General features: G+C 45.9%; 1 protein-coding gene across 1 annotated transcript in view; it reads left to right on the forward strand.

Moving 5' to 3' along the window:
• PDK3 (pyruvate dehydrogenase kinase 3) overlaps window positions 1-27,836 on the forward strand; it is a 94,340-nt gene that overhangs the window by 8,498 nt on the left and 58,006 nt on the right. The gene's annotated exons all lie outside the window — the stretch shown is intronic.

Here is a 27,836-nt window from a genome sequence, read left to right on the forward strand (position 1 = left end):
CCATTAAAAACATTTTTAAAAGTTTTTTTTTTTGCAAATATGTTTGACTCCGTTGAAGTTTTAACTACTACCATACTAAAAGAAAAAAGAAAAAACCTGGTCAACTTTGGTCAGCCTGTACATATAAATTGCCTGGGAACCGGCTATCTACCTCATTAATCAGTTCACTTTGCTAAATGAGGCTAATGCTGCCCAGCTCCTGTGGTTAGTTGGTGTTATGATGTTTGGTCTGCTTGCTGGACAAGAACAAATATGGGTTGAGTGAATGAAATGTGTTTGTATGAATGTTTCAGGGCTTTTGGGAATAAGTTTAATTTAGTGAACACAGCCTATTTTTCATTTAATTTTTTTTTGTTCTATGTGTAAATACTTAGGGTACACACTGAGCGATGGGGTGTAGTAGGTGTCGGCGGTTCAATCCCGACAGCGGCAGCCCGGCAAGGGCGAAAATCCCGATTTGTCCCTAAGGTAAGTATCGCTAACCTAATTATTATTCATGTATTTTTTCACATACAGTCAGATGCATAAATATTGGGACATTGACAGAATTTTTATATTTCGGCCTCTATTCACCACCACAATGGCTTTGAAATGAAACAAACAAGATGTGCTTTAACTGCAGACTTTCAGATTTAATTTGAGGGTAATTTACATCCAAATCAGGTGAACGGTGTAGGAATTACAACGGTGTCTATATGTGCCTCCCACTTTTTAAGGGGCCAAGAGTAATGGGACTATCAACTCAAAAGCTATTTTATGGTCAGGTGTGGGCTATTCCCTCGTTATTTCATTATCAATTAAGCAGGTAAAAGGTCTGGAGTTGATTCTAGGTGTGACATTTGCATTTGGAATCAGTTGCTGTCGACTCTCAATATGAGATCCAAAGAGCTGTCACTATCAGGGAAGAAAGCCCTCATTAGGCTGAGTTTTTTAAGGCTAAAAAGTGGAATGTTATGCAATGGCCTAGTCAATCCCCTGACCTGAATCCGAGTGAGCATGCATTTCACTTGATGAAGACAAAACTGAAGGGAAAATGCCCCAAGAACAAGCAGGAACTGAAGACATTTGCAGTAGAGGCCTGGCAGAGCATCACCAGGGATGAAACCCAGCTTCTGGTGATGTCTAGCGTTCCAGACTTCAGGCTGTAATTGCCTGCAAAGGATTTGTAACAAAGTATTAAAAAGTGAAATTTAGATTTAGGATTGTTTAATTTGTCCCATTACTTTTGTCCCCTTAAAAAGTGGGAGGCACATATAGAAACCGTTGTAATTCCTACACCGTTCACCTGATTTGGATGTAATTACCCTCAAATTAAATCTGAAAGTCTGCATTTAAAGCACATCTTGTTTGTTTCATTTCAAAGCCATTGTGGTGGTGAATAGAGGCCAAAACATGAAAATTCTGTCAATGTCCCAATATTTATGCACCTGACTGTATATCTTAACCTCTCATTCCACACTTATTGATTGCTCGCACACATCTATACTTTACACTGCACTATCACTCTTTTTCGTGTGATGCCCTGGGGGGGTCCTGGGCTGGATGTTTTTTGGAGTGCACTGCGCCCCGGACGTGAACCTCTTAGTGTTAGGGACTGCTAGTGACAGAGAAGCCGTGAAGAGGCCTAGCAGCTTCCCATGTATTTGAAAATGCATGCAACCAATATCTCTGATTTCTATTACCATATAGTGTTCATATGTTGTTGCTAGTACAATTCAGTGTGCTGAGGAACAATAGGGGGTTAAAACCCCCCTCTCTTTTCTGTCTGGATGTGTGTACAGGCGACCTGCCGACCGCCGGGACACTTGCTGAAGGTACCCGTTGGTAACTGATATCTCAACTGAGCAGGGAAAATGTAAAAGCCCGCACAGTTATGATGTCGGTGCAGACCCAATGGCCAAACAATTGGTAAGTGTTTATGCACTTACCAATTGTTAGATAGGTCAGCCTGGAGTGTACCCAGCTTTAGAGTTTTCCCCTTTACAGTATGTTGGAAGAGATAAGTTCCAGGAATCAATTATTATGGGTCTTGGCAGGTGCGTTGGTAATGGTCTTTGGATGGCAGATCCATTTCCTTAGCAAGAGGAGGAGGCTATAAAGAAAATAGGCAAAGAGTTCTGTTTTCCAGGGTGCCACCATGCCCATTGTATCAGATGTATTACATTTGTTTATTTGAGTGGGACATAGCTACATATGACAGGACAGTAAGAGAGTGGAAGGAGTGGGGTTTTAGCAGCAGAGATTAGAGATAATACTAGAGGTTAAGTTTCCCATATCCAAATATTTGCTATTTGATCAATTTACACAATGTTTAAGGCACAAAATTATAAAAAATATTGTATAAAATTAACTTCAGGCTTTGTGTATAAGGTGTATATGAAACATAAATGAATTTCACGTATGTACACAAACTTTGTTTGAGCCACAAAATTATTGAAAATATTGTATAAAATGACCTGCAGGCTGTGTGTGTAAGGTAACATAAATTATAATTATAATTTAGAACATAAATTCATTCTGTGTTTAGATTTGGGTTCCATTCCCAAGATATCTCATTATGGTAAGCAAATATCCAAAATGATATTCTAAATACTCAACCTGTACTGTAAAACTGATGCAGGAAGATCGTGGTGCCAAATAACCTCTATATATAAACAACAGGTCAATCTTCTAAGAGCAACTTCTCCCAACCATTCAAGAACAGATTGATGACAAACAATGCCTTTTCCTGCATGATGGAGCACCTTATCATAAGACAAAAGTGATAACTAAGTGTCTTGGATAACAAAACATCAAAATTTTGGGTCCATGGCCAGGAAACTCCCCAGACCTTAATCCCACTGAGAACTTCTGGTCAATCCTTAAAACGCAGGTGGACAAACCAAAACCCACAAATTCTGACAAACTCCAAGGTGTAAATTTACTAAAGTGAGAGTTTTTAGAAGTGAGTTTTAGAAGTGATGTTGCCCATAGCAACCAATCAGATTCTACTTAACATTTAACTAGCACCTTCTAGAAGATAATAGCTAGAATCTGATTGGTTGCTATGGGCAACATCCCTTTTAAAACTCATTTCTAAAAACTCTCACTTTAGCAGATTTAGATGATTAGGTAAGAATGGGTGGCCATCAGTCAGTATGTGGCCCAGAAGTTGATTGACAGCATACCAGGGCAAATTGCAGAGGTCTTGAAAAAGAAGGGTCAACGCTACAAATATTGACTCTCTGCATAAACTTAATGTAATTGTCAATAAAAACCTTTGACACTTATGTAATGGTTGTCATTTTACTTCAGTACACCATAGTAACATCTGACAAAAATGTCTAAAACCACTGAAGCAGCAAACTTTGTGTAAACCAATACTTGTGTCATTGTCAAAACTTTTGGCAACGGCTGTACACTGCCAAGCGCTGCTTATCATCCATACACGTAGATATCAAACTTGTATCTGTCCCTGTCTCACACTACCTGGCACTCTGCAAACAGTGAACACCTTCACCAGTCATGATTTGTCACTTATATTCTGAGACTCTCTCACCAGCTACACTGTCACATGTACCATGCAGAATATGCCTGTTACGCTGCCTGACTCCCACACATGAAACCACCCTTGACCATGCCTGTTATGCTATGGCCAATGACCAGAACACTGTTCTAGTATCTCAGTCATGATTGAGTTAAAGCACCGAGAATCTTGTAGTAGATTTAAATGAAAGTAAATCATTATCTCAGAACACACAGTGAAAGTACCAAGCTGTTTATCAGTTAAATATTAAATCCATGATTAATTGTGCCAAAGTCTCAGTGGATATTGATGTGGTCTGTGCCCAGATAACATTTTTATATATGGTACAAGGAGAAAACAGAAAATAAATACTACTCCACAAAACACTTTGAGTATTGATTGTTAGTTCTTGGACCTGTAAATGTAAAAAGTTTATCATCCCAATTTATGGCTTGCTGCAAAAAGAGGCTAAGACTTTATTGGTGGAAAATGGTACTTGTAGCTGCTAATTGCTATTATCCAATATATATGTGCTTATAATCTAACAACCTATTTGCTTGATTATGACTAGTTCAGGGTACTGCCTGTGCTAGGCATCAATTGGTCTTCAGTTACAGTTGTACTGTGCACTTAGACATCAATAAAGATAGCGAGGTACCAGGGACGTGCAGTCAGGGTAGGCAGAGCCTCCCCTGTCATACTCCCAGGGCCAGATTTAGCACAAGGCAATCTAGGCAACCGCCTAGGGCCCATCTGGTTCTAAGGGGCCCGTGGCTGTCCCCCTCCGCTCCGAAATCCTTCTGCTCTGTGTTTGAACTGCTGCTGGCACTGGCCGGGCAGAGGTCACACACAGTTTATCGGCAGCAGCAGCATGGTCAGGGCTCTGCCACTACCATGTGGGGGGAGGAGGACTCAGAGTTGCAGTCCTTCAGCTGGCAGCCTGGGGAAACAGTGTCATCACCGCAGCACGGCACCTCCAATCAACACCACCCCCGTGATGTGCAGTGTGAGCAGGCACTGTGAGTTCAGCCAGTCTCCTCTGCTGCCCCCCCACATTGTTGCCAGCCCCTCTCTCCGCAGCATTCTCTGATCTTGCCCACTCCAATCCCCCATTCCCCCCCCAGCCTGTGCTGCTGTAGCCAGCCCCTGCAGTCACAGTAAGTGCTGCCTGCCTCCTCCATTGTAGCCGCCCCTGCATTGTAGCCAGCCCCCCAGCAGCATGCGCTGATCTAGTCAGCGGAAGCCTACTCCAACCAACTCCCCACCTCCGCCTGCGCTGCTGTAGCCAGACCCCACTCCGCAGTCAGTGTGAGTGCTGGCAACCCCCTACCCCTACAGTGTAGCCAGCCTCCCCTCCCCCTCTGTAGTGTGGCCAGCCTTCTCCCATATAATATGATGTGTGTATCTTGTTCCAGGGACACCTACTGTAATATATACACAGGATTGTTTGAGGGGGGGGTCCCAAACCAGTATCTTGCCTAGGGCCCCATGAGGTCTAAATCCGGCTCTGCATACTCCTGAGATTTGATATAAAAATGATTAGAATAATACAAAGAAGATGTTTATAACTTATAAATATCTTCTTTGTTTGTTGTAATCATTTTTATAGTTAACACTCACCAGCTTTGTGGAGCTCCCTGGGACTGCAGGGAGACAAGAGATCAACGTCTCCTCTGTATAGTCAGACACTGCTTGCTTAGCTGGGGGTGGGACCACTTCACGGGAAGTAAGCAGCACAGAAGGATAGCTGATAGGGGCATGCCTCCGAATATGGGGGGGGGGGTAGGAGTATGGTTGTCGGGGCTTGCATTGATCACTGATGGATACCTGGCATGTGTCATGTGACCAGAAAGTGCACCTCAGTTTTTAGAGGTCAGAGCTGTCAGCAGCAGCAAGAGAAGACCCAATGATGCAGGTAGGAGATTCAATGAACACTGAAGCTTAGTGTAATGAAGGGAGAGTTACAGTGAGTAGGGGATGAAACTAGTTCCCAGCACTCAGACCCATCTCTGTGTCCCTCCCCGCATGTCACTGGACGTAACTGGTCTGGATGTCCGGTGCTCAAGACAAAACTGCAGATAGTGCGCAATAAGTCTGGTTGGACGATGACAAAAGCACAAAATTAAGTTATTGTTTGATTACATTTCAAGAAGTCCGAGTCGACAACTACATGTGTAGATGTTAATTAAGGGGCCTATTTATAAAGTGGTTTTTTTTTAAATGAAATTATGTATAAACTGCAGTTTCTGCATAATGTTATTATTTGTTATATGTACTAATATCCTACACAGAAATCTGCATAAGGCTCATTAGCACTGCATATCGCAGTCCCTATTAATATTAATGGGGACCACCATCTGACCCCTATGTACCAAACTCCGAAAGGCAAAGCTTTTGGCCCCATTAGTTTACACCATCTTCAGATGTTGTAAACCGCTTTAATCCTACTCACAGGAGAGAGTTCTTCCGATCGCTCTCCTGCAGTCTCCGTTCGGGGGCAGCAACTGACACTGTAGGCCAGATTTACTAAGCCTTGGAGAGAGATAAACAGGTCTATTTACTAAGCCTTGGATGGAAAGAAAGTGAATGGTGATAAAGTACTAGCAATCAGCTTTTAACTGCCATGTCACAAGCTGAGTTTTAAAAATTATAGGAGCTGGTTGGTTGGTTCTTTATCTCCGTTCACTTAATCTCCCTCCAAGGCTTAGTAAATAGACCCCAAAGTGCCAACCAATCAGCTCCTAATTGTCATTTTTCAAGCCCAGCCTGTGAAGTGACAGGACCTGATTGGTTGGTACATTGTCTCCATCCATTTTATAACTCTCCAAGGCTTAGTAAATCTCCCCCCTGTATGCATGCGCAGTATCTGATTTCACCGGAGGAGTCGACTTTCTCAAATGTGAAAGACTTCTCCAAGGTGTGGTGGAGCTCGCAGGGAGAGCGGTTATCGCTGCTGCTGTTCCTGCGGGTTCAGTTTAGTACATAGCGGGGGATATTCTCCTTCAAGATGAAAATACTGTATCTACTGCGATACAGCTTGTTAATAATCAAGCCACTGCCTCGATTACACAGGTCTGCGAAATGTAAGGTATTGAAAGCTTTTTTTAATAATACTTTTATATTATTAATTATACTCCTGTGTACATCAAGAAATAGTATATTAAAAACAATTAGCACATCACATTTAACCTATAAGGGCATTAAATAAATTTTTTTTAAAAAACAAGGTTTAATTGTTTTTGACATATTTATTGTGAAATACGAAGAAATGTAGATGATATCACTGTTTCTACTTCAGGGTCCATAGGGTATCCACAGGATACCTTGGGGTATAGGTGTGACGTCAGTCGCAGGGCACCAAAGAGTTAAGCTTTCAGCCTCCCAGGATGCACTAGGTCCCCCTCCTATACCCCGCCCCCGAGCCAAGGCACCTCAGTTTAGTTTGGTGCCCGGCCGGAGTCGGGTGCACCTGTTGGAGTGGGGGCTAGAAGAGCCCCTGAAGCTTATTCTTAATGCAGCTGTGGCTGCACAACTGGATGAACAGCATGGACAGTCAGTCCTGACGTCCATGCTGTCTTCCCTACACCCCGCCGGTACCAGAACGCCGGTACTGATCCGGGGATGCTGGTGGGCGTCTGGGGTCACAGCTAGCGGTGACCCCAGATGCTCCGGACCATGGCCGGATTCAAGGGGGACAGAGGTAAGCAGCGGGGTCCCGCGGTGGGTCCCCGCTGATCACATGGTCCTAAGTCCCCAGGCAGGGGGCTCCCTGGGGACTGGCTGCAGCGTGGAGCCAGGCGACCAACCTGCGCTTCCACTACCCCCTGGGACAGCGGACCGCAGCAGAGCGGTAGCGCTGCGGCGTCCCAGGGGTTAAATGCATGCCAGGGGAGCGCGCCTTCCCTGTCTCACAGCCGGCGCCTCCCCCGCTGCACACAGCCCTCTCTGCATGCTGCCGACTGGTCCTGTGGCAGCGCTCCTCCCCCAGGCCAGCCTCCTCTCTGCTCCTCGGCGGCCATCTTCTCCAGAACGCATGGTGAACGCTGCTGGAAGCGCTGGAAGGAAGCATCGTGGTCTGGGTCCCCCCGCATACCTCTCCTCCGCTGTGGTCAGGTCTGTGTATGCAGCGCTGTGTCCTACCAGGCCCTGTGTCTGTGTAGTTGAGTGATCAGCGCTGTTAGTGCAGGAATTGTTATTTTTCTGCATTGTATGTGACTGTGCTAGCGCTGCTGCCTGTAATCTTTTCTTCTCTAAACTGTCAGCTTTATTACTGTCCCTGTTCTTTCTGCTAAAGCCCTTGCGGTGCGGTGCTGCAGGGTGGTCTCTCGCCTATTTAATACTTAATTGGTGAGAGAGGTCACATACGTGGTGCCATCATGTCTGAAAGTGATTTTCCCCTCCGGCTACAGTGTACCACGTGCAAAGTACCGTTAGCGGAGGGGGAGGGTAGCGCGGAGGGCCTTTGCCGGCAGTGTTTGTCCATGGCGCGGCCTATTACGGTTACAGCACCGGTACAGGAGCCGCCCTGGGCTTGTTTCGCTCAGGCGTTAACAGCTTTAGTGGGCCAGTTAGCTCCGCAGCCCGCGTTTACTCCGATGGGTTTGTCCCAGCAGTCTGTGGTGTCGTCACCCATGCAGGGGTTCCCACGACAATTGGTGGTACCCCACAGTCTCCCTATTTCCCCGCTCCCGGGTTCTCAGGAGCCAGCGTGGGTTAACTCCCTGACGAGTTCTGTACAGCACTTGTCGGATGTGTTGCAAGGGGAGTCTGTGATGCGGTCTCATAAAAGGCCGGTGGCGTCTCTGTCCGCTCCTTATGAGGATGACGAAGGGACGTCTGATGATGGGGAGATTCTAGATCCTTACGATCAGGAACCTCTCCATACTAAGGACGCTGATGCTAAGTCCAAAGTATATATTCCTGGACTTATTCGGGCGGTCCGCACAGCCTTGGTGATTGAGGACGAAGTTCCCCCAGCGGCTAAATCTAAGTATGCCTTTTTCAAAGATGTAAAGGGCGATGCCACAGTCTTTCCTCTTTCGGGTCAGTTGGTGGACCATTTAGAGGAGGCGTGGAAACAACCTGGCAAAAGATACCAGCCGCAGAGACGCCTGGCGGTGGCTTATCCGTTCGCGGATAATTATTTTGCGAAGTGGGAATCCCCTCCACAGGTGGATTCTCACGTGACCCGTCTTGTCCGTAGTGCCACATTGCCGATGCCATCCATGTCCTCCCTTAAGGATGCTACGGACCGCAAGGTAGAAATCTGCCTGAAGTCCGCTTATTCCCTTGCAGGGGGGGCAGCACGGCCGGCTATGGCCATTTGCTGGGTTGCCAGAGCGATGGAGCGCTGGGCGGATTCATTAGAGGCTTCTTTTGAATCCGACTGTCCGGCCGATCAGGCGGAGTTGATTGGCAATCTCCGTGATTCGGCCACCTACATCAACGAGGCGGCTCTAGACATTAGTACTCTGGTGTCTAGAATTTCTTCAGCAGCGGTAGCTGCTCGTCGCACCTTGTGGCTGCGATCCTGGAAGGCGGACGCAGATTCCAAGAAAGGTCTGGAAGCGTTGCCGTTTACCGGAGAAGTTCTCTTCGGTCCGGATCTGGATAAGATTGTGGCCACGCTGGCGGCAGCCAAATCTGCCTGTCTCCCGTCGGCCGCTGCTCCTTCTGGTTCGGGACCATCGTCCTTTCGGTCATCTAGGGCCCAGGGCAGGCCCAAACCACAGTCGTTTCCTCGACAGGCTGGCCCTAAGAAATCGGTCAAGCCCCGGAAGCAGGCATGGAGTACCAGACGTCCGGCCCCCAAGCCAGATGACAAGCCTGCGGCCTGACGGTCCGGGCCTCCCTTTGGGGGATCCCAGGGTGGGAGGCCGCCTGCTACAGTTCGCCCAGTGTTGGTCGACCACTACGACAGACACTTGGGTTCTGGAGGTGGTTTCCCACGGATACGCCCTCTCCTTCCGGCACAGACCCCCGGCTCGCTTCTTCACCACGGGTCTCCCATCAGACCGGAACAAGGCTACGGAGCTGCGGAAGGCATTGCACACTATGCTCCAGGCTGGAGTTATAGTGGCGGTTCCATTCTCCCAGAGGGGCCAGGGTTTCTATTCAAATCTATTTTTGGTACAGAAACCCAATGGGTCATATCGTCCGATTCTCAACTTCAAAGCACTCAACAAGTCTTTGCGGGTCCCGAAGTTTCGGATGGAGACCCTACGGTCCATCATTCTGGCGCTGGAACCTGGGGACTACTTGGTGTCATTGGACATACAGGACGCTTACCTGCATGTCCCTATTCTTTGGCGCCATCAACAGTTCCTCAGGTTTGCAATCAGCAGCGACCACTTCCAGTTTCGGGCGTTACCTTTTGGCCTGGCAACAGCACCACGTGTTTTCACCAAGGTGATGGCGGTCATGGCGGCTTCTCTGCGGCTGCAGGGAGTCCGCATGTTGCCGTATTTGGACGACCTGTTATTGGTGGCAGGATCTCCAGAGCTCCTGTTACGCCACTTGGACCTGACCATTGCACTGCTGCAACGGCACGGCTGGCTAATCAACTGGCAGAAGTCCACTCTAATCCCGTCTCGGAGGATTCTGCATCTTGGAGCCTTATTGGACTCGGGACAGCAAAGGATCTTCGTGACGGAGGACAAGATCTCTGCTTTACAGTCAAGGGTGCGCAGTTGTCTGCACAGCCGCCGGGTGTCCTTACACTCGGCGATGAGGTTACTGGGCTCCATGGTGTCGGTGTTCGACATGGTGGAATACGCCCAGTTTCACTCCAGACCTCTGCAGCACCTGATCCTGTCCAAGTGGAACGGGCTGACTCAGTCTCTGAAGTCCCAGACGATTGTGCTCACCCAGGAGGTTCGCCTGTCCCTTACGTGGTGGTTACAGACGACCCACCTCAACAAGGGACGTCCGTTCTGGGTTCCAAATTGGGTCCTGTTGACAACGGACGCCAGTCTTCGGGGCTGGGGAGCAGTTTCGGGTCCACACTTGTTCCAGGGCAGGTGGACGCCGACAGAAGCGGAGCTTCCAATAAATATCTTGGAACTCCGTGCGGTCTTCAATGCTCTCCAGCAGGCACAGCGGTTTCTCCAGGGTCGCCCGGTGCAGGTCCAGTCGGACAACGCTACCACCGTGGCCTACATAAACAGGCAAGGAGGAACTCGCAGTCGGGCGGCTCTCGTAGAGGTCTCTCGGATCCTGGTTTGGGCGGAGCGCAATCTTCCGGCCATATCAGCGGTCTTCATCCCGGGAGTGCTCAATTGGGAGGCGGACTTTCTAAGTCGCCAGGACGTTCATCCGGGGGAATGGTCCCTGCACCCGGACGTTTTTCAACTACTGGTGGACAGGTGGGGTCTTCCAGAAATCGACCTCATGGCGTCCCGGCACAACAACAAGTTGCCGGTGTACGGGTCTCGCACAAGAGACGAAGGGGCGTCTCTGGTGGATGCTCTGTCCGTCCGGTGGACGTTCCGGTTCGCATACCTGTTCCCTCCGGTCTCCCTTCTTCCACGGGTAATCCGGAAATTCAAACAGGAAGGAGGGACGCTCCTGTTGATAGCTCCCACGTGGCCCAGACGGCACTGGTTCTCAGACCTTCAGGGTCTGTCCGTGGACATTCCTCTGCGGTTGCCGCTACGACCGGACCTTCTGTCTCAGGGTCCTTGCCTTCACCCGGACCTGACTCGGCTGTCTTTGACGGCGTGGCTGTTGAGACGGCCATGCTGAGGTCCCGGGGGTTTTCCAGCTCTGTGGTGCGTACCATGTTGCGAGCTCGGAAACCGTCTTCCGCGAGGATATACCATCGCGTGTGGCATACGTTCTTCCAGTGGTGTCGACCGAGAGGTTATGCACCGCGGGAGTTTCGTCTGTCTCGGATTCTCGCCTTCCTGCAAGCGGGACTAGATCATGGGCTTCGCCTTGCTTCTTTGAAGGTACAGGTTTCGGCCCTATCTGTCTGGTTTCACCGTAGGATTGCTACAATCCCGGATGTGCGCACCTTTATGCAGGGTGTTCTCCGCATTCAGCCGCCCTTTGTTCCACCTGTGGCGCCTTGGGATTTGGCTGTGGTCCTGAGGGCTCTCCAAGGACCGCCGTTTGAACCACTGGGCTCAGTGGATCTTAAATGGCTAACAGCTAAGACTGTTTTCCTTCTGGCCATTGCTTCGGCCAGACGTGTTTCTGAGTTAGGGGCTCTTTCTTGTAGACCCCCTTTCTTGGTTTTTTATGGGAACAGGGCAGTGCTCCGCACTCGGCCCGAGTTTCTTCCCAAAGTTGTTTCCCAGTTTCATATTAACGAGGAAATAGTTGTTCCGGCCTTTAACTCACCGGGTCTTTCCGTGGGTGAGGCCTCTTTGGATGTTGTGCGGGCCTTAAGGACTTATGTTGACCGCACTTTTTCGTTTAGGAAGTCGGACGCTTTGTTTGTCCTCTTTGGCTTCCGTAAAAAGGGTTGGCCTGCTTCAAAGCAAACTTTGGCAGCCTGGATCCGTATGGCTATTTCTGAAGCTTATCTTCATGAAGGCCTACCGGTCCCTCCTTCTCTGAAGGCTCATTCCACTAGGTCTGTGGGTCCTTCGTGGGCAGCTCGACGTGGTGCCTCGGCAGTTCAGATCTGCAAGGCTGCTACGTGGTCTTCTGTCCATACCTTCGTGAGGTATTACAGGTTTGACACCTTCGCCTCTCAGGATGCTTCCTTCGGGCGGCGGATTCTCCTTTCTGCACAGGAGCGTCCCCACCCTTAAAGGATACTGCTTTGGGACATCCCCAAGGTATCCTGTGGATACCCTATGGACCCTGAAGTAGAAAATATGAGATATGGTAAGAACTTACCCTTGTTATCTCTATTTCTACGAAGTCCATAGGGTTCCACAGGACTCCCGCCCTGTCGCACCTGTGCTGCAGATGGGCTTTGCTCTGGTCACCGGTTTTCCGTCTCCCTCTGGTGAGAATGTGATTCTTGTATGTGTCCAGATCTTTGTTCTCTCTCTTCCTTCTCCTCCTCCGGCCTATGGCTTGGTAACTAACTGAGGTGCCTTGGCTCGGGGGCGGGGTATAGGAGGGGGACCTAGTGCATCCTGGGAGGCTGAAAGCTTAACTCTTTGGTGCCCTGCGACTGACGTCACACCTATACCCCAAGGTATCCTGTGGAACCCTATGGACTTCGTAGAAATAGAGATAACAAGGGTAAGTTCTTACCATATCTCATATTTTTTGTCTTAATTACATAATAAAATAACAAAATCAAACAATAATAGAAACAAAACCATAATTATTGAAAAAATCATTAATATCTTGTGGGGGTTTTTTTTCGTCTTCAAACTTCGTTTTGTCGCTTTTCACTTATAAGCTTTTTCTGTGTCGTCTCTATGTATCATCCAGCAGTAGTCAGCCATCATGCTGACGCCCCAACAACCCTGGTATCTTCTTTCTACATGTTTAACATCTTGGTGGAACGGTTTACCCTGTTCTACACTGTAGTCTCCGAGGTTATTCGGGAAATGCTCAAAATGGGAAATATGGTGGTAGGTAGGGGTTAAAATGAGACGGCACAGGGCAAAACTGTGTTGCATCTGTTGTATTTGGTTCCACCTTCGTCTGCTCACGTTGTAGTTGTTTGTGTGTGCAATCTTCCTTTAGACAGTATGGGGTTTAGGCCCTTTGTAAATTTCAGCTCCAGGCCCATGTGGACCTTAATCTGGCACTGGGTGGGGGGAAGTTTTATGACGAGAACTGAATTGCAACGTTCTATACTACCACCTGAATTCGTTTAAGACAATGTTTTATAATAAATGTAGGCAGAATACATCTATTACTTTAAAGAATATGAAAAAAATGATTTCTTCATAAATAAAGGTTTTGCAGAAAAACGTGATGTGATATTCAAAATCTGGAGTCATTTTCGTGTTCAGAAGCCAAAAATCCATAAGTATAACATAAATTCGTTAAAAAAAGCTTTCTCATCGCATACCTGTGTTGTTAATACATAGATCTCTAGACAAACCTGTTTATATTTTCATTCACTGTAAAGGTTCTCAGCGTGTGTAGAAACTATAAGATTTGCTGGAGGGCTTTGACAATAGATGTGGATTATGGGATATAGTTTGCTGCTCTGCCCTTCAAGCAGACTTAGGGCCTGATTCAGACCCGTTCGCTAGATGCAATCGCTCGCATCCAGCGTATGCAAATTTTTCAAAGTGATGTCATGGGAAGCGAGCGCTCGCTAAGGCATAAGCACACCCACTTTAGCTGTGCGAGCAATCGCTCTGTGTATGCAGACACCCACTAGCGTATGTAGAGAAGCCCATTAGCGCACGTCATCTACAGGAAGTGTATTAAAACATTGGTACATCGAGCACCATTGGTAGTGAACGCAGCACTTGCAGTAGCCTTACCCTGCCGCAAGCACTGCGAGGACTTCAGTGTAAAAAAACAGGCATGTGACGTGTACTATGATGCTGCCTGTTAATTATGCACGCCTTAAAAACGGCGTTGATACACCCTGGCATGCCTGCGTTCGCACCTCCACTCCCCCGTTATTAGTGTCCTGCCCCGGTTACCACCCACAAACGGCCTCTCCTGTCACTCATTTCATTGGGCTGTCTTGCTGGGCGAGTGAACGGGATGCGATCGCACAGAGTAGTTCCCGCACGGGCAGAATGAAGTGTGGGCGTACGCTAACCGTCGGGCCGCTTGCGAGCGCTCAGCGCTAGCGAATGGGTCTGAATCAGGCCCTTAGGCCCCTATTTACTACAATCCGCATTTAGAATTTGGTTGTAGTGTGATATTTCCGACTAAATTTGCATTGCGAATTTCAGAAATATTGTATGGATGTATTAACCAGTGGCGTAACTAGGGTATTTGGCACCCAGGGCAAGGGGTATTTGGCGTCCCACTACTGTGTGCATGCGTCAAAAACTGGGTGTAGCCACATGCCACAAGGGGTGTGGTCACTGAAAATGGGGGCGTGTCAACTTGACGATTTTTGTCACTCTGGGAAAATTCCTTTCCATTTCATATGCACCTTAATGCCCCCAGTAGTAGTGCCCCTTATGCAATGCCCCTGGTAGTGGTGCCTTTTAGGCAGTGCCCCCTGTAGCAGTGCCCCTTAGGCAGTGCCCCCTGTAGTAGTGCCTCTTATACATAAAACACAGGGAGAATGTGTCTACACATGTGCTGTCTATTTAGACCACACAGCTGATCACTGGGGCTTGGCTCCTGGCTCTGCTCTGCCTGTTAGAGCAGAGCAAGAGTCATGGACCTGGGGGAAACCCTGGATAAAGCCATCTCCAGGTGGCGTTATTATCACAGGGCTTCCCCTGGTATTTTTTCACAATGTGGGTGGCATTCAGCTGTCCCCCCTTCACCTCCGACGGAGCTTCTCAATTGTTGCTCCTGCCGGGTGCGATCAGCTGTCGGTGCCGGCATTTCAGCTCACACCCCCTGGGGTTAGCATGCTGAAACGTGCGAGAAGTGACCCGTTTGGGCACCAAAACGACACTTGTACGCGATCTGCGCGATATTCTAAATCAATTGAATATTGCCCCGTGATCTCCCGTCACTTTAGACGGGAGATTGGGCGCGAGAAAACAAAATTGAATTGCACCCTATATGTTCAGCAAATCTGGGCAGATCACATTTCCCATTGCAAGTATGGGAAATGAGATCCGCTTACTAAAAAATATGTGGTAATTAGGGTTTGAAGTTAATGAAATATTGCAATATTTATGTTTTATAGAGGGAAACCCTATCAGTTGTATCTGGAATGAGATGGTTGCAAAGCAGACTTAAAGGGTTGCAACAGTAAAATATTTAGTTATGTTTACAATAGAAAACAATCTGTGACACAATTATATTAAGATTAGTGTTTGTGTAAAGTCCGATTTAGCCAAATACTTGTGCCTGTCACATGGTAGCGATAAGGCAAGTATTGCGGTATGTGTTTACTTACAAATGTTATCAAAGGCACGCTCCATTTATCTGGACATTTTTGTACAGAAGAAGGGAAGTCATGAGAAGAAGCCAAAGGTGCTTTTTAATTTGATTTTGCTGACTACAGTTTGAAATAAAACAAGGGGTCATCTCAGGGTTGCTTGTCTTGGCTGACAGGCCATATATTGTGCTGTCTGCGATCAGTTATAGTAACACACACAGCGCAGACTTGCTTCTATTTACACTTATTTATAGTCTGCTAATAACATTCAGGTTGCCCTCTACCATTTGGTTTAAAATGTGATGCACCATGCTTAACAAATAGTATATGAAATTTGAAAGCTACCTATTAAAGTTATATACCTACATTTACAGTCCTGTCAACTGCCCCTAGATAATCAGTATGCACCCAGATAATACGTATGGTGGATAGAATAAAACATTACTTTTACCCTGTAGGATGACCCCTTCATTAGTTTCAACTCTTCAGCTTGTTTACTAACATTCTGCTTGGTTCAGCTGCATTCATGTCTTTAGAGTGCGGTAACTTTAGAACAATATTTATTATGTCTGTCACTCTGTTTGACATTTTGTATTACATTGGTCACATTACAAGTAGAAATGTGCTTTTCTTGCAAAAATGCGTCTGTAAGGTACAAATTGCACATACCTCCCAACTGTCCCATATTCGTCTGGACAGTCCCGTTTTTCTGGGACTGTCCCGCTGTCCCACCAGCTGGGCACAATGTCCCATGGTGGGGGGGATGGAGCTGGGGGAAGCACACACCGCTGCTCTGCATACCAGAGTAGCGGGTAAGCAGCGGGAGAATACATGGCATGTGCATGCGCACGGCATCTATTCATAGTGTAGGGGGAGTCTTGGGGTTGCCCAGCACCCCTGTTCACCCCCACAGTGACGCAAATGGGGGTTCCGCAAGGCTCCATCCCTGCTTCCATGAGGCCCCGCCCCCTTTTCATAGAGGGGGGAATATAAACCTGAGCGTAGCGAGCCACCGTGCGCAAAGCGTGGTGAGCAAACAAATATTTTATTTTGGTGACCTTTATGGGCATGGACCCGCACTTCCGGCCTCACTCCACATCACTTCCAGGTACATCTACTGATTTGGATCTATACACTACCTTTTTCAAAGCCACCAGGTCTAAATCCATTGCCTGACATTGCCAAATATCTGGTGGCTTTGGAAAGCGCTGCTTAGTAAATTTACCCCCTAATCGTAGCCATTTTAAATGTGCTGAAAAAGTTGTATTGTTTTTTTTTGGCAGTGACTAAATCCTGTGCATGGTCTTGTGAAACAAGGAACCTAAATGCATCGTCCTCCTTCTTTTTTTTTTTTTTTCTTTTTTTTTTTATTATTATTACTTCAGTTATCTATTTCTGCAAAAAAAAATCTGATTTTCTTATTTTTTTTCTTTGCATTTAGTTTCAAAAGTAGATGCATTTATAAGCCTAATTCATATTCAGGAAGTAATGACCAAAAAAAGGATGTTTGTGCTAAGGATTTGTACTTTTGCAAAGTTGCAAATAAAACTTAAGGCTTTATGTAATAGCCTGCGACATGCATATGGGCAAGTCTGCCCATATTTTAAAGCTTAAATCATTTAAAAGCCAAAAACAGTTGGCTCCAATTTTTTAATTATTGCTGCTTTGCAAATACGGGTAGGTTTTGGCGAAATCACACCCAGGCCTTGACCTCGCAGGCTGTTACATAAGACCTGTCAATCCTTGATCTCTACTTTTTATATAACATTTTAGGTTGTAGAATTTTTTTATTTTTTGTTTCAAAATATTTTATTGGAGAACCACATTTTACTTACATATAGAGAAAAATGAATGTGTTTCCAATTGTACTTAATCTAAAAATGGCATTCACATATGTGACAAAATAAACAAAGTGAGAAAGTCGCACGCAACTTAACTAATCAAGTAGGAGCATATATGGTCTAAATATTTAGAGAGATGAAGAGCAAGTAATTTAGAACGGGGGACAGACCAAGGAAAGCATCTTTAAATTGTACCATGAGGTTAACACTGCAGCTTTGCGGAGGGTTTCTTTGACAGGTGAAGGTAAAGTACGTACATATGGCAGCCAGACTGCAAATCATATGGAATAAGTAGGAAATTCGTGGCATTAATAAAGTTAGGCTCAAAGTATCTGAGGGGACCCATTGGGAAAGAACTGTTTTTTCTTTCCTGCCGCAGTAATTTTGGCCAGTAAAATTCGATGCCCCAAGGAAAGTCTAGACTGTTGGGGAGTCGGATAGATGTCCCAAAGGACCAATCTGGGGGAGATAGATGCCCAGGGTATCCTTAATATATTTATGAACAAGCAACTCCACATACGTTGGTAAAGATCTGCCTCAGGTGTCTGACATTTAAAACAATTAGTCAGACAATACACCCATCAAACAACGTAATTTAGGGTAGATATAAGCATGGTATAGTAGCTTGTAACGTATTTCCGCATAGGAGGCAGAAATGAGAGTTTCATTGAGGCACGTAAAGGTAGTGAGTATGGTTTGGAGAGGTGTGATAGGCAAATCAATTGTCCATTTGGTAATACCAGTCTGCAGCTTGTCTATATTATTATTATTATTACATTTTATTTACAGGGCGCCATGAGTGGTCCGTAGTGCTGTACATACAGTAAAGAGTACACAGAACATTACATTACGATACAGTAACCAAAATATAAACAGACCACAAGTAACAATTAGCAACACAATTCTCCATACACCGTACAGCTCTGAAGATGAAGGCTGGCATAGAAGTGCTAGAGAAGAAGGCTGTGAGACAGTGGGGAAGAGGACTCTGCTCCTAGGAGCTTACAATCTAGGGGAGATGGACAGATGGCATGAGTGTGTAGAGGGGGACCTGAGTGCAGGACATAAGCAAGGTAGGGATGGCTGAGGCGGGAGGGACAGAAATCTGGTAACATGGTTATGTGGTGGAAGGGTATGCTTTGATGAACAGGTGGGTTTTCAGTGCACGTTTGAAACTCTGCAAGGTCGGGAGAGCCTGATGGAGCAAGGGAGCACATTCCAGTGGAGGGGGGCTGCACAGGGAAAATCTTGAGATGTGGTAACCAGGGTGGAGTAGAGGTAACAGTCATTGGCAGACTGGAGTGAGTGGGAGGGAGTATGTAAGGAGATGAGGTTGGAGATGTAGGGAGCAGTAGAGTTAGAAAGGGCCTTGTATGTGAAGGTGAGGAGTTCGAAGAGGATTCTGTAGAGGAATGGGAGCCATTGCAGGTTTTGGCAGAGGGGAGCAGCAGAAGTGGAACGGCGGGAGAGGAAGATAAGTGTAGCTGTAGCATTGAGAACAGACTGGAGGGGGGCAAGATGGCAATATGGGAGGCCAGTAACGAGAAGGTTGCAGTAGTCAAGCCGAGAATGATTAGTGAATGAATAATCAGTTTGGTAGCGTTCTGGGACAGGAAATGCCTAATGCGAGCGATGTTGCGTAGCTGGAACCGACAGGATTGAGCCAGAGATTGAATGGGGGGGGGGGTGAAGGAGAGGGTGGATTCAAGGGTGACACCCAAACAGCGAAATTGGGGGACAGGGGAGATGATGGTGTCTACAGTAATAGCGAGGTTGGTTGGAGTGGACACTCTGTTAGGGGGAAAACTTTGAGTTTGGTTTTGTCCTTGTTGAGCTTCAGAGAGCGCTCGGACATCCAGGAAGAGATGGCGGAGAGGCAGCTGGATACCTGAGAGAGGACAGAAGGGGAGAGTTCAGGAGAGGAGAGGTATAGTTGTGTATCATCGGCATAAAGGTGGTATTGGAGACCGAAGGAGCTGATGAGTTCTGCTAGTGTAGAGGTGTACAGGGAGAAGAGCAGGGGGCCCAGGACAGAACCCTGCGTGACACCAACAGGAAGGGTGGAAGGGGGGGAGTTGGAGCCAGAGGCAGACACAAAGAAGGAGCGGTTGGTGAGGTAAAAGGTGAACCAGGCATGGACGGTGTTAGAGATGCCAAAGGTCTGAAGGGTGCGGAGGAGGAGAGTATGATCCACGGTATCGAAAGCTGCAGAGAGGTCCAGGAGGATGAGCAGAGAGAAGTGGCCCCTGGATTTGGCAACAAGGAGGTCATTGGTGACTTTGGCCCGGGCAGTTTCAGTGGAGTGAAGTGGGCAGAAGCCAGATTGAAGAGGATGAAGGATGGAGTTGTCAGAGAGCTAGCTGGTGATGCGGCTGTAGACAAGCTGCTCAAGTAGTTTGGAGGCAAAAGGGAGATGAGAAATGGGGCGGTAATTGGTGGGTGAGGTTGGTTTTTCTTAAAAGAGGTGTGACAAGAGCATGTTTGAATGATGAGGGAAAGATGCCGGAGGAGAGAGAGAAGTTGAAAAAGTGAGCGAGGTGTCACTATCTATAGTGACAAAAGGGAGGTACAGTAGAACAACCCCTCCCAGGGCAGCGGCGCAGCACACCATCCAGCACATGGGTTCTATTAGTTTCCGCTAGCTTAGAAAGTAATTTAGCCACATAGCTCTGAATTTGGTAATATACAAATAACGGGATGGAGAGGTGAGGAAATACCTCCTCCAAACATTCATGGGGAAGCATTTTAAGCATCAGTTGGTCCAGGAGTTGGAAAACTAGGCGGAGACCCTGGAGGTTCCATGAACGTAGTACAGTAGAGATGAGGATCTCCAAAACCCTGCATTGTGAAGTAAGGGAAGGAAAATGGTGGTATGAGCTGAGACATCATCCTAGAACGGGATAATCGCCATGCCGCACAGGTGGAGATAAGCAATAGATTGGCAGCAACAGAAGAGGGAAATGCTGTGGGAGAATGGTAAATGTTTCCAATGTTGAAAGTCAGCTAAGATACGGATGATGGCCACAGGAAAGTTAACTGCATAAAGGTAGGTTGTTGTATATTTAAGGTAAAATGTTACTCACAGGACCTATTAGTATTTTACTCCAGTTTACTTGGGGAAATTTCGGTTCTGGGCTTGTATACGGTTTTATGTGATTCCTGAGGAATATCCTATCTGCATCTGTCAAATGTCAGCAGGTTATTTTATTTTGTAACCTTAGTAGAGTGACTGACTACAAGACTGTTGGATGCAAAACGCAGTATAAAGGATAGCCAAAACGTACACCTTAATCTAGAGTTCTAGGTAACTTGCACTTGTTGCCCCTTCGGCCTTAAGAGTCAAATTGAAGGTACAAAGATACATGCTACTTCATACCTCTTGGGAGGCTTTCCTTTAGAGCATACCTACAGATATGTCATCTTACACCTAGCCTTAATACGCCACGAGGCGCAAAACGCCTGGCTTGAGTGAGCCACCATGTCCTGTGTGACTCTGCTTGCGCTGTGCAGACTGCACTTATTTATTTGATATGGGGCACTTGTATATCTGTATGCGACTGAGGGCCTGATTCACTACGGATGATCGCAACGCTAACTCGCGCACTGCAGTGCATACACATGCACAGTATGCACCATCGGCCGATCTACGTACGCTGTTGCAATTGCGATCCACAATTAATCAGACCCTGAGGTACATAGTGGCAATATAAGCACTGGTACGTACCAGATAATGGATGGTATGTACAGCATAGCGGATGCGATGCTTAGTACATCCCGCCCATTGGCTGCACATGCTGAAGTGTTTTAATCCTTTTGATTGGTGACGTATATATATGTAGATAGATAGATACACAAAATAAAAAAAAATGTACTCAGTTGGCTGCATTAGTAGCGCTTTGCCAATCCCAAAAGGCTAAGTTGGGAAAACATTAGATAAGGTGCTATATGTAAAAATGGGCTTATGTAATAGAGTGCGATCTAGTGCCGCTGAGGGAACTCCTGCGAGTCTTCCCGTTATTTTAAAGCAATCATTACCTGTGCCTAGGTATTATAGGGAGAGATATATCAATCCTTCCAAAGAGGACAAGTGGAGGTGTTACCTATATAGTAACCAATACGATTCTAGCTATCCTTTATCTAGTACATTCTTTAAAATGACATATAGAAGCTGATTGGTTGCAATGGGTAATGCCATCACTTGTCTTCTTTAGAAAGGTTAATAAATCTCCCTTGTATGTAACTAAGCTAACCGCAAGGGGACAAATTTCTTCTTTTAGTGGCCTTTATGGGCATGGACCCGCACTTCCTCCCTCACTCCACGTCACTTCCAGGTACACCTACAGAAGGGGATCTATATACTACCAACCTGTTATGCATCATTGATGTAAAACAAGCTAATTCCTTATATGCTGCTTTTTCATGGTGGCAGCTGTTAGCTTGCTGTCTGTTCCGTCTAATTGCTAATTAGATTTAGTTAAATATCAACGCTTCAGTTGTTGCTGACATATTAGCCGAGCGGTACACAGAGATTGATAATCCTAAAGTACAATAGTGGCTGTAAAAGCTACTTAATTGTGGTACCATTATTCATTAATGTTATGTGTGTGGGTCTAGATTTCCCTGTTTGCTGCTCTTTTGGTTACTAAGCTGCAGAACAATACAGATTTCCTTAGATTTCCATCCAACCTCCTAATTTGTTTGAACAGCAGGCAATTAGTGTCAGAGTGCTGCTTTTGGATCAATGATTGGCTGAAGTTCATATCAGGTCAGTTGCTACAGTATTTGGAATCTGCATTATTCCTCATCTTTTTTTTTGCACTGAATGCAATGACTGGTTCAGTAATCGTATTTTAACTACCTGTGGGAGCGCACATCGTTGGTCATTTGGTGCATACACACTGGACGATATGAACGATATATTGTTGAACAATATAATTATTGTTCATATCGTTCACTTTTATCGTCTAGTGTGTATGCCCCATTAGGCTTCGGGAGGGTAGGGTTTGGGTTAGGAACTAGAGGAGCGATAGTTTAAGTCTTTGCGAGGGTAGAGTTAAGCTGTGGGGAGGGTTAGTGTAAGCCACTAGAGGTGCAATAGGGTAAGGCTTCAAGAAGGGATTGAGTGGCTAAGGCTTTGGGGGGGGGGGCATGGTGATGGTTAGGATAGGGGTTAGCGTTACTTTCCGCTGGAACTGCTGGATGGCAGCCAGAACTCACTATAACTTGATCGCCATACCCAGAAGACACAGTGAGCCACCGGAGATCCACTATTATTATTATTATTATTATTATTATTATTATCCTTTATTTATATGGCACCACAAGTGTTCCGGAGCGCCTTACATAGTACATAGAACTAATAGGTGAACAAGAAACAAGTAACTTACAGTGCAGGACAAGGACACGATTTATATACATTGCTGCAATAGCGATTAAAGCACTCACAATAAGCAGCAGGGAGTTGGCAGTCACGTGTTAGGTGCCCTTATGGGGAGTAAAGAGAAGCACATGAGGGAAGAGGTCCCTGCTCGTGAGAGCTTACATTCTAAATAGCACATAAGTGATTACTGCACTGGGAGACACTGTTTCGTCGACATTCTAATCATGTCAGCATTTCAGCAGTGTCCACATGATAAATATATACATGGTTAATACCAACATTCTCATGTTGACAAAATATACCAAACCTCATTCTGGGATATGTAGTTACAAAACAGCTGGAGTTTCTCAGGTTGCCTACCCCTCCTCTAGCCTAATGACATGTTTATAAATCTATTAATATATTTATCTTAATACTTGTATTACACACAGTTAACATATATATACGTTTTTTAGGTAAAAGTTTACCTTTATCTTGTATACTGTGTAGGGCATGTTTGAAAGATAGGTCCATGTATATAAGTAAGGTTATCCTTTGTTATACCTAAATACTGAGCCAGGGCTAGCTCCGACCCAGCACACTATGGCCCCCATTTATCAACTTAGCATAACCCCTTTAGCGCTCGCTAAAGGGGTTATGCACACTTTCTAGATTTAACAAACAGCGGTAATCTAAGATTACCGCTGTTTGTAAAGCATCGCTCTCGCCATCTTTTAGATGGCGAGAGTGATGTTGCCCCATTGCCGGCAATGGAGGCCTGGCAGTGCCTTTCCGGCTCCAGGCACTGCCAGGTCCCCATGTCATGCACATGCGCAGACCGACTGTCGCGCATGCGCATAACACATGAGCCCCGTCGCTGGCAGCATTAGGCTGCCCGCAGAGGAGAAGGACTTTGCAGGACCTCGCCGGAGGGGTAAGTAATAGTATTGTAAATACCAGTACATTTTTTGTTTGTATCACAGTAAGACTAAACGAAAAACCGCGCTGGTGTTTACCATCGTTGGTAAATGGGGGCCTGAATAAGCACTCTGGGGGAAATTTAGCAAATCTTTTAAAGAGTGGGTCAGTGGAGAGGTTGTCTATAGCAAACAATCAGCTTTCAGATAGCATTTATCAAGTACAGTCTATAAAATTATAGGCAGAAGCTGATTGGTTGCTATGGACAACTTTTCCGCTCTTTAGAAGAGTGTTGGGTCTGTTCTGAGGTTTCTGCTTCCATACTAGGGATTGATTGTGTGCACATCCCATTGTCAGTGGTTCCTAGTGCTTTTACTGCTGTGACACTTGTTTTATTCACACCTGTTAAAACTTAATAACAAAATTGGAATGCCAAAATAAGATTTACCATATATTATAGTATGTCTCTATTATTTTGAGACCAAAATGTTCCTGACACTTCGGTTTGTAATTACTGCCACACCACTGTCTATACATAGTTATTATATTTAAGCACTAAACAAAGTATAGAAATACTTAGCACTATGATTGCTGCACATGATATAGCCTAGTGTAAAACAAAAGTAGATGATATCATCTGGAGCCTGGAAAGTAACCAGGATGCTGAATTTAAATGACCTTAAATCAGAAGCACGCTGTGTTGTTATCTTATGCTACAAGTGTATTCCAGAAGGCATATCCGCCCTTCTGCTACTATGAATAGGTCTGGTTTACGCATGGTCTGTATAGTGGTAAATGTCAAACCTAATACCAGAAGGATTTTCGAGTCAGGGGAAACTTTATATTATGTTTCTGTGGGGGAGATGTACTAAGCCTTGGAGAGAGATAAAGTACCAACAAATCAGCTCCTGTCACTATACAGGCTGTGTTTGAAAAATGTCAGGAGCTAATTGGTTGGTACTTCATCTCCGTCCACTTTATCTCTATCCAAGGCTTATTACATCTGCCCCTGTGTCCTAATTTAGGCCTACCTGCATAAAAATAACATATATTTCTTTGTAGCCTTAATATTATCTGCCATCCCATCCTCCTTCTAATTATTTGCTTGTGACTCATAGGTATTAACACATTGTAATAGGTATAAATGTGATCATGATTATTATGTGTAATCAATAAATCTTTATAATGATTGTAACCAAAAATGCAATTGGAAAGGGTACAGGTGAAAGAAGAGCAGAGTTCTGGACAATATTAAATCCTTCAGTGTAATCATTACAGATTCAGTCAAGGAGTAAAATTAATACAGAGTGAGAAGGAAGCAGAGGTAGTGTTTGGGTACGATATGTGAAATGCTATAACACACATTGCTGTCAATTTAATTAGACATAAGGGGATCTAGTTGTCCATGTAACCCCCTCGTGGCCCGATCTCGCCCTGAAGTCGTGGATTTTTGTACGCAGTCCTATGGGGCTGTGAATATCTGCATATCAGGACATACAGTAAGTATGTCATATAGCCGCATATACTTGTAGCCCTATTCATTTGCGCCTAATTGAATCTACCCCAATGAGTGAGATGAGGAACTTGGAAATAATAATATGAGTCGGTGACTCCAGGACTACCCTCTTAGCAAACTTACAGTAATGAAAGTTGCAAACGCTTGAGAACAGCAGGGGATAGTTATTTGCTCTCTGAGGAAATTGGCTTATAATGAACTATGCTACTGTTGAGAGACACTGGAATAGGAGGATTTGCCTTGCACTGAAGTTAAATTGGCTGCCCAAGCACTGTTTTAATGCCACACAAGATTAATGTGTATGCATGCATTTTCCACCTCCTACCACAAGGGGGATTATGCTGTTACTGCCTAATGGGAGGACATTTATTTGTGAAGCCAAAAACCTGCTAACCACGTACTCTTAAGGTGCCCACAGACATAGCAATATTTTTTACCCGATTTGGACGATTTCGATGAATCATAACGACAATTCGTGTAAACTATGACCAAATCGCGAGTGTCCACTAACAATCACGATGACAATGTGCGTCCACGCTAGTCATACATCGCATCTTCAAATCTGTGCTGTAAAGCAGATTTGCCAATCTGGGACACGATTAGGTGCCTATCGTGAGTAGTTTTTTACTCACGATGTATCTCACGATTCGTCGTAAGTTGCAGGATTTGACAGACAGGGCCCTGTACACGCCTATCCACCATCTTGTGCAGCATCGTGAATAGAAGGAGAAGGAAGCACGATTAGGAGCCTGCACATTGAAGGCTGGATTCCAGCACTTTGGTGAGTATTGGTACTGTATTAATGCAACCCCACTGCCCACCAATATGTGCCACCCACCTACCCACCAATGTGTGCCACCCACCTATAAATGCATGACCCAGCCACCGCCCGCCGGAATGAGGCAGGTGGTGGCTGGGTCATGCATTAACCCCCAACTGCCCACCAATGTGTGCCACCTACCCACTCACTGGCCACCAATGTCACGGGCCACCTAATAAATACCTTCAAAATCATAAAACACTCAAAATATATTAAAATGCCATAAACAAATTTATTTCAATGTGATACATTCAATGTGATACCATAAACAAATGTATGTCAACAACAACAAACAAAAATCCTAAAAAAAAAAACATTTTACAATACTATTAAAAACACATTACATTCCTGTAAAAAAACATATTAAAAAAATACAAATAAAAACATTAAAATCCTGAAAAAAAAACATTTTAAAAAAAATCTTGAAAACTGTAGAAATAAACAACATTAAAAATGTACAAAACAATTTTTACAATTCTAGCTTAAAAACATGTCCTTATTATTTTTTCTTCCTAACAATTTCTATGGATAGTGAATGCAAGTTTGTGACTGGATTCCTCGAGATCCTACAGTCAAAGGAATGTCTATGGCGGATATCCAGTAGACAATACCACAACAAGTCTCAGAAATTGGTAGCTTTGGGGGTGGTGTTGGACCACACCAAAAAGTTCATTGCGGATGCTGACCTCAAAACAGTACGCCACAAAATCCAAAACCTGCGTACAGTCTACATAAAGGAGAAGAAAAAAGTGGACGATTCAAAAAGCTCCGGAGCAGGCACCGATGACGTGTTCCAGCCAACACTGTGGTACTATCACCTGATAAGCTGCATCAGCGAACAGGAGCTACAACGCCAGTCTGTTGTCCTGATGGCCAAGCGAGAGGGAGAAGAAGCGGGAGAAGTGAGGGGACCTTCTGAGGAAATTTTGGTAAGTAGAGACACAGGGCCTGATTCAGAGCCAAACGCTCTGACCAGAGCGCTCGCTCTGAATCAGTGCCCTCCTCCATGAAAATGGAGCGGCCTTCTGGCCGCTCGCATAGCTGTGAGTGACCACCCACAGCATATGCGAGCCTCCATGATGATGGTCGCGATGGTCTTGACCATCGCGACCATCGGGCTTGCGACGGAGACCCTGCGGTAAGTCTCGCTGCCGCAAGCCCTGGAGTGATTTTGGCTCTATCAGAGCCAAAATCACTCCCACTGACATCTAGTGATGTCAGTGGGGCCGGCTTCAGACGGTAGGCATGGGAACGCCTCCGTCTGGCAGGCACGCCCCCGCCACGCCCACCAAAGGGGGCGTGCTGTCAATCAACATCGACAGCACGCCCCTTTTGGTGCGAGACCCGGAGCGATGGAGAGCCTGTCGCTCGCTGGGTCTCGCGCATGTGCACGACGGAGCTCCCTCCGTCGTGCGCATGTGCAGTGGGGGAACAACGACCCGCTTGCGAGCATCCTGCACTCGCGAGCGGGTCTGAATGACCCCCACAGCTCATAAAGCTAAACCTTTATTGTTTTTGTAGCTCAATCCCAATTGTCCACTATAGTCATTTATCTCACAGACAGTCCTCCTGCCATGGCACCACGCCTGGTCCATTGAAATAGGCCATATATTCCTCTCTCACTTCTTTGGCACGTGCTGTCGATGTTGTAGGAATTGGTGGTGCAGACATTGATGTAAACTGGGCAATCTCCTCCGGATGTCCTGCATCTTCTGGTCTAGCATGGACTGGTCCTCGTTGTGTAGTTTTCCTTCGCAGAAAGTTATGCAGCACACAGCATAACGTTGTTCAAACTCTTCAGCGATGCTCTTCCACTCATCCACGGTGTTAGGAACCTGGAAAAATAGTTAAAAAAAAATGGGTTAAAACATGACTAGAATATTGTTTTTGTTTTTTTTTTTCTATATAGACTTCCACCCAAGAGCCTGAT

Source organism: Taudactylus pleione, unplaced genomic scaffold, assembly GCF_031769625.1.
Source record: "Taudactylus pleione unplaced genomic scaffold, aTauple2 ptg000026l, whole genome shotgun sequence".
In the NCBI taxonomy this organism is placed as follows: domain Eukaryota; kingdom Metazoa; phylum Chordata; class Amphibia; order Anura; family Myobatrachidae; genus Taudactylus; species Taudactylus pleione.